Source organism: Pongo pygmaeus, chromosome 5 (genome assembly GCF_028885625.2).
Source record: "Pongo pygmaeus isolate AG05252 chromosome 5, NHGRI_mPonPyg2-v2.0_pri, whole genome shotgun sequence".
Lineage (NCBI taxonomy): Eukaryota > Metazoa > Chordata > Mammalia > Primates > Hominidae > Pongo > Pongo pygmaeus.
In genome coordinates this window covers 55,180,799-55,186,798 of record NC_072378.2, presented here as the reverse complement: position 1 = coordinate 55,186,798, position 6,000 = coordinate 55,180,799, and the positions used below count along the sequence as shown (strand labels likewise).

General features: G+C 38.0%; 1 pseudogene; it reads right to left on the bottom strand.

Annotated features, from left to right (window-relative positions):
* Window positions 1–247: 247 nt before the first annotated feature.
* LOC129039059 (small ribosomal subunit protein uS2B-like) lies at window positions 248–2,325 on the bottom strand (annotated as a pseudogene).
* Window positions 2,326–6,000: the final 3,675 nt, after the last annotated feature.

The window sequence follows — 6,000 nt, the reverse complement described above, 5'->3', positions numbered from 1 at the left end:
TTTTACCCATCCCAGGATTTCATATAAATGGGACTATACAGGAGGTACTCCTTTGTGTCTTTTTTTCTCTCATGTTTTTGAGATTCACCCATGTTCTTGCATGTAACAGTGTTTTGTTCCTTTATACTGCTGAGTAATTCCATTGTGTGAATGTATCACAGTTTGCATATCCATTCTCTCTCTCTCTCTCTTTTTTAAAAAAATAATGTTTATTTCCTTATTGCTTAAGAGCCGGTGCAAGTACAGCTTAAGACCATTCAGTGGTTGCTCCTACCTATTCAGTGGCCCGAGCGGTGGGAGCCACACATCAGTCTTCTGTGGCAGGCTGAGCACTCCAGGCATCAGAAGGAAACTGCTGAATAGGCACAGAGGGCACCTGCATGCATGCCTTCATACCAGCTGCAACTTCAGGCTGAGTAGCGGTGAACTCAGGAGATGGAGAAGTCCATTCACCCTGAAATTCCTCCTTGGTCAGAGCCTTCTTTCAGCAGCAGCCTGCTCTTCTTTTTCAGTCTCTTCAGGATCTCTGTAGAAGAAGAGATCAGGCATCCCCTCCCACAGGTGTTCACAGGAAATGGTGCCACACATGTGCAGAAGTTCCCAGGCCAGCATCCACCACATCAGACCCACTGAGTGAGCTCCCTTCTTGCATGGGATGGCAATGTCCACATAGCACAGCAGAGAATCTCTGTTACACGGAGCAACGGTATGTAAGTTAACACAAGATACCTCTGTGAGAGGCAGTGGTCTGCCCTGGGATCAGTAACCAAAAGATGCTGTGGCTCCCAGAAGGTTGCCTGGATCTGGTTGGTGAAGATTCCAGGAGTGAAGCGGCTAGCAACTGGAGTGGCTCCAGTGGCAGCAGTGAACTTCAGCGTGGCCTTCTGGCCAGTATTCCTGGAGGATATGACGTGGACATCAGCAGGGTTTTCAATGGCAACAATGGCACAAGCTGCCAACAGAAGCTTCTCCCAGGTCCTCTTCAGATTTATGATGTAGACGCCACCACATTTCTTTTTATAAATGTACTGTTTCATTTGGAAGTCAAGGTTGGTGCCACCTAAGTGGGTTCCTGCTGCAAGGAACTTAAGGACATCCTCCTCCTCCATTTGCAGGACATCAAGGGCACTGTACACTGTAAAAGTTTCCCTTTAAGTTACAACAGGAATCTAGAACATTGCCATATGGACCCCTCTCTGGGTAGCACAAAAAAGCCCATTCTCTAATTGATAGATATTTGGGTTGTTTCCAGGATTTGGCTATTATGAGTAAAACTGCTATGAACATCCATGCATAAGTCTTTTTGTGAACATAGGCTTTCATTTATCTTGGGTAAATGACCAGGAGTGGAATTTTAGATCACTTAGAAAGTATGTGTTTCACTTTATAAGGCACTGTCAGACTGTGTTACTAAGTTGATGTATCATTTTATAAATCCACCAGAAATATATGAGCAGACCAGTTTTTTAAAATCTTTGCCAATCCTTGATATTGTCAATAAGTTTAAAAAGGGGAACAATAAAAGTACTAGACAGAAATGTAGAACATATTTTGTAAAAACAGAATCAGAGAAATTGTTTCTAAGTGATAGTTGAAAGCTTGATGTCATAAAGAAAGCTTAACTCCATAAAACATAAAATAACTACATGACAATAATAATGTCAAATGAGAAGAGAAAAAAATGTCTAAAATATTTGTCAGACATATTAAATATATTAACGTCCTTATTTTTTAAAGAGCTCTTATAAATTAATATGTAAAATACATCGATTCAGCAAAGGTGAAGAGCAGGCAGTTCATAATAAAGATATTTTAAAGGTGTATAAAGTTGTCCAATTTCACTCAAAATTATTGAAACATGAATTAAAACAAAATATGTCATACTTCTATCAAATAAAAAAGAGATGATTTTTGGCTATGTACTGTGTTGGAAAGAGTTTTGGGAGAAAGAGCTTCTCATACACTGTTATTGGCTGTATTAATTTGTATTTTCCCATTGGACCACAGTTTACCATATACACAGTGCTTTGGGAAGCACTCTCTTAAATGGGTTTTTCTTCTGCTCTCACACCACCACAATAATAATCAACACAGAAGAAGACTTCTCTGACCAAAAGTGAGGGTTTTTAAACCATACAACAAGCAGTGGACACCAGCTGGGTGTCCTCCTATTCAGTACCAATACTATCTACCCAGAGATAGTGTCAGATCCCACAGGTTGATACTCAATACCATAAGATCATCCTCTCCTTCCCTGAAGTCGCAATGCCAGGCCTCTAGAACTTCTGACCAATTGGCTTCAAGTTGGCGCTCCCATGATGCCATCTTTGAGATTGATTTATTTGTTAGAGCAGCTCACAGAACTCAGGGAATCATATTTACTGGCTTATTATCAAGCATATTTTACAGGATACAAATAAACAGCCAGATGAAGAGATACATGGGGTGAGGTCTGGGAGGATTTCTAAGTGCAGCAGCTTCTGTTTCTGTAGAGTTGGGGTGCACCAACCTCCTGGCATGTGAGTTTTTCACCTTCCTGTCATGCTCAATGTGTTCAGCTCTCCAGAAGCTTCTGGAACTCCATCCTTTGGGCCTTTTATGGAGACTTCATTGGTTGTCAATGATTAAAGCATGGACAACTATGTCAAAATGTGATTGGACAAAAAGGATGTGGTCTAAACTCAGCAAGCCTTGTCCATTCAGATTCTTCTTGATCCTTCTGTGCAGCATTCTTTCCTCTGGAGTATGGGGCAGGACGCTCTCTAGAATGAGAGTTTTATGACCTATAATTGGATTACAGTCCTATCTTGGGTGGGTAAAAGGAGGACAGAAGTTCAGAGAGAAAGCTTTCGTTTCCTCAGGCTTGCTTCTGAGCCCTAAATTTCTCCAACATTATAACCAAGTCTGTGACAATGATTATGGAAGTTATGAACTAGGAACCATGGATGGAAATGAATCATAATATCACACACAGGCATTAGGATTTAATGTTGAATGTTTATAAAGTGTATTTTACATATATTGCCTAAATTTATTCTACCAACACCACAAGAATTAGTTATTTTATATTCTCATTTTAAAAATAAAATACCTAGAGTTTAGATAGATGGCTTATCCAGTCAGGTCATATAACTAGCAAGTGGCATAACTTGGTATAGAGCCCTTAACTTTGAATTTCAAGTTCAGTTACATTTTCATTAATCAGAGTTGACTTACCTTGAAACACATGTGTTTTGTACATCAATGCTTGTCACTATTTCACGCAATGAATGTAAAGATGCTATATTTTATTACCTAGATAATGTGCTGGTTTTGTCCTGTCTCTAAGTTTGTAGAATTGCTGTAGAAATATTGAGAACATTCCTTTTTTTTTCCTTATTAAAATCTTGAAGAGATGCTTTTATTTTTATTTATGTTTGTTTGTTTTCAGGACATGTTTTAAAATCTATCATTTGGACAAATTGGGTTAATAATCTTTGTTTTAGTGTTTTAAAGAACAGGCTCAGTGAAAATGCTTTATTAACATGATAAATGATAAGTTTAAATAAAATAAATGAAAAAAGAAAGTGTGGTTTTGAAATAATTTATCTGGCATTGCACCAGCTTTTGAGAGAGTTGATTATTACGAGTTGCTGAACATTACTGCAATTTTCACATGAAAATATTTGCCTCTCCTATTTCCTTGTGTTATTGAAGACATATTATGAAAGCCATAATATCAGCAGCTTGCAATTTGGAACTCATTTGATTTAACTGATAAGAATCTTTTTCATTTCACAAAACATAACTTCATTCAGAAATATAAAACTGTTCTGCTGTATTAAACAGTGAATAATATCAGGATAACAATGTTAATTGGCTTTTGGACTGGGAGTACTTGAATGAACTCTCTTCTCCATCATTTTTCCATTAGATTTTGCTTGAATTACTCAAAAAACCAAGGTATTTATCCTGATTTGTAACAAAATATAACATTTCTCTGATAAGTGTTTTAACATTTTTAGAAATTCTCTGCACTGTAAACAGACAGACAAAAACAACAACAACAAAAAAACAAAACACTAAAGCTACTCTAGAATGCATATTGAGCTGGATGGCCATTAAACATTTGTTCAATATTCAACGATAATCTTCTTGTCAAATAGATCAGATAGGGCATTAGGTTATATTATGATAAAAGAACACAGATAAGTTTGGGAGCTGATCCTATTAAGATTTGAGTACTGACTGCTTTTGCAGTCTCCCCTCTTGTGGCAGGATTGGGTGCTGGTTAATGATGTGAATTCTGCGCTAAAGTCACCTTTCTTTGGCCACCTTCTAGTTGTGTGACTTAGTGAGACTAACTTGCTTTCTGTACTTCAGTTTTCTCATCTGTAGAATAAAAGTAACCATCTGCACACATAGAGAGTTTTAAGAATTAAATGGGATAACCAAGAGAGTGCCTAGTCCAGTGTGTGGAACATAACAAATATTAAATAAGCATTCATTTTCTTTTTTCCCACTCCTTTACTACTTCTCCTTTGCCTTCCCTCCAGCTATGAAAGTTTTCAGCTCGGAGGGGCTTGTTGTGGAACATACACTGTGCCTAGACTCCCTCTCAGGAAGACACCTGTTGCCCCTGCTATGGGTGTGCATTGGTAGAGAGCCTTCAGCTGCCAGTCCCTCCAGCGATTGCCTTGGATGCTCCAACTGCTTTAATAAAAGTCAGACCCTTTCCCAGGGCAGAAATGACAGACCACTCCTTGCATACTGAGGCTGGGCCATCTCTGCCCACATCCTTGTCACTCTGAAGGGTCATTCTAGATCCAGAGCTTCTCTGTGGGGTCTCTGAGGCACACTCTATGTGTGCAGGTGGTTACTTTTATTCTACAGATGAGAAAATCGAAGTCCAGAGAAGCAAGCTAGCCTTCACTAAATCACCCAGCTAGAAGGTGGTCAAAGAAAGGTGGCTTCAGTGCAGAATTCACATCATTAACCAGTACCCAATCCGCCACAAGAGGGGAGACTGCAAAAGCAGTCAGTATTAAAACCTTAATAGGATTAGCTCCCAAACTCATCTGTGTTCTTTCATAATAAGTTTATCATAAGTTTTTTTTTTAACCTAAGTTCATTAGGCCGGCATCACAACTCAATATCTTGCTCTGTTCAATGTTGCTTTCTTCTCTCTGTTCTACAGAGATTGATCCAAAGGATACTTTGATAAACAACTTTCAGTTAAACTCCAACTCAGTTTGTTCTGCAGAGAACTCAAGCTGCAAACCAGCTCCTCTCTGCTTTTTAAAAGACTTTGAGGAACATTTGATTCAAAGCACAGCCAAGGGCACCCACTTTACTCCCTCATTTCACTTCCTCCACCTGTTTCATACCACTGCCAGTAATCTCTCAGCCTAGGTGAGAAAAGATCCAGCAACTAATATAGAACACTCACTTCTGATTTAAAAAAAAATAAATCCTTAGTTTGAGTAATAATCATTTCTCTCAGGCTGAAAAGCTTCATTTCAAGCGGGCTGGACTGTTAATTCTATAGGTAAGATCTAAAAAGATTGTGAAACATTGATATTAAAATCTAATTTACCTCAGTGTTATATTCTATACAGAACTAGGCTGAGATTTTTTAACAGCATAGTCTTATTTGGACAAAACAAAACATTCAATACCAGTGTTCTGCCATCAATTGTTTCTACTGCTATTACCAATGAAAGCAACAATGGTAATAATAATACCTAAAATTTCAAATACCTTATTACAGTTAAAAAATCCAATATGTAATAATGAAATAAGAAGGTTAAGAGTATTACTTAGTTACTATATATAAAGAAAATGAGGCCCAAACTGCTTAACAGTTCATGAAAGTTCACAGAACTAATTTGTGGAATTGAGGCTGAATTCAGACTTCTGACATTAGACTTGATGGTTTTTCTTCTACATTGTGATTAAACCCCATATCACTTACAAAAATCGAGTCTGTTTGGGAACATGAATATAAATAAATAGTCTTAA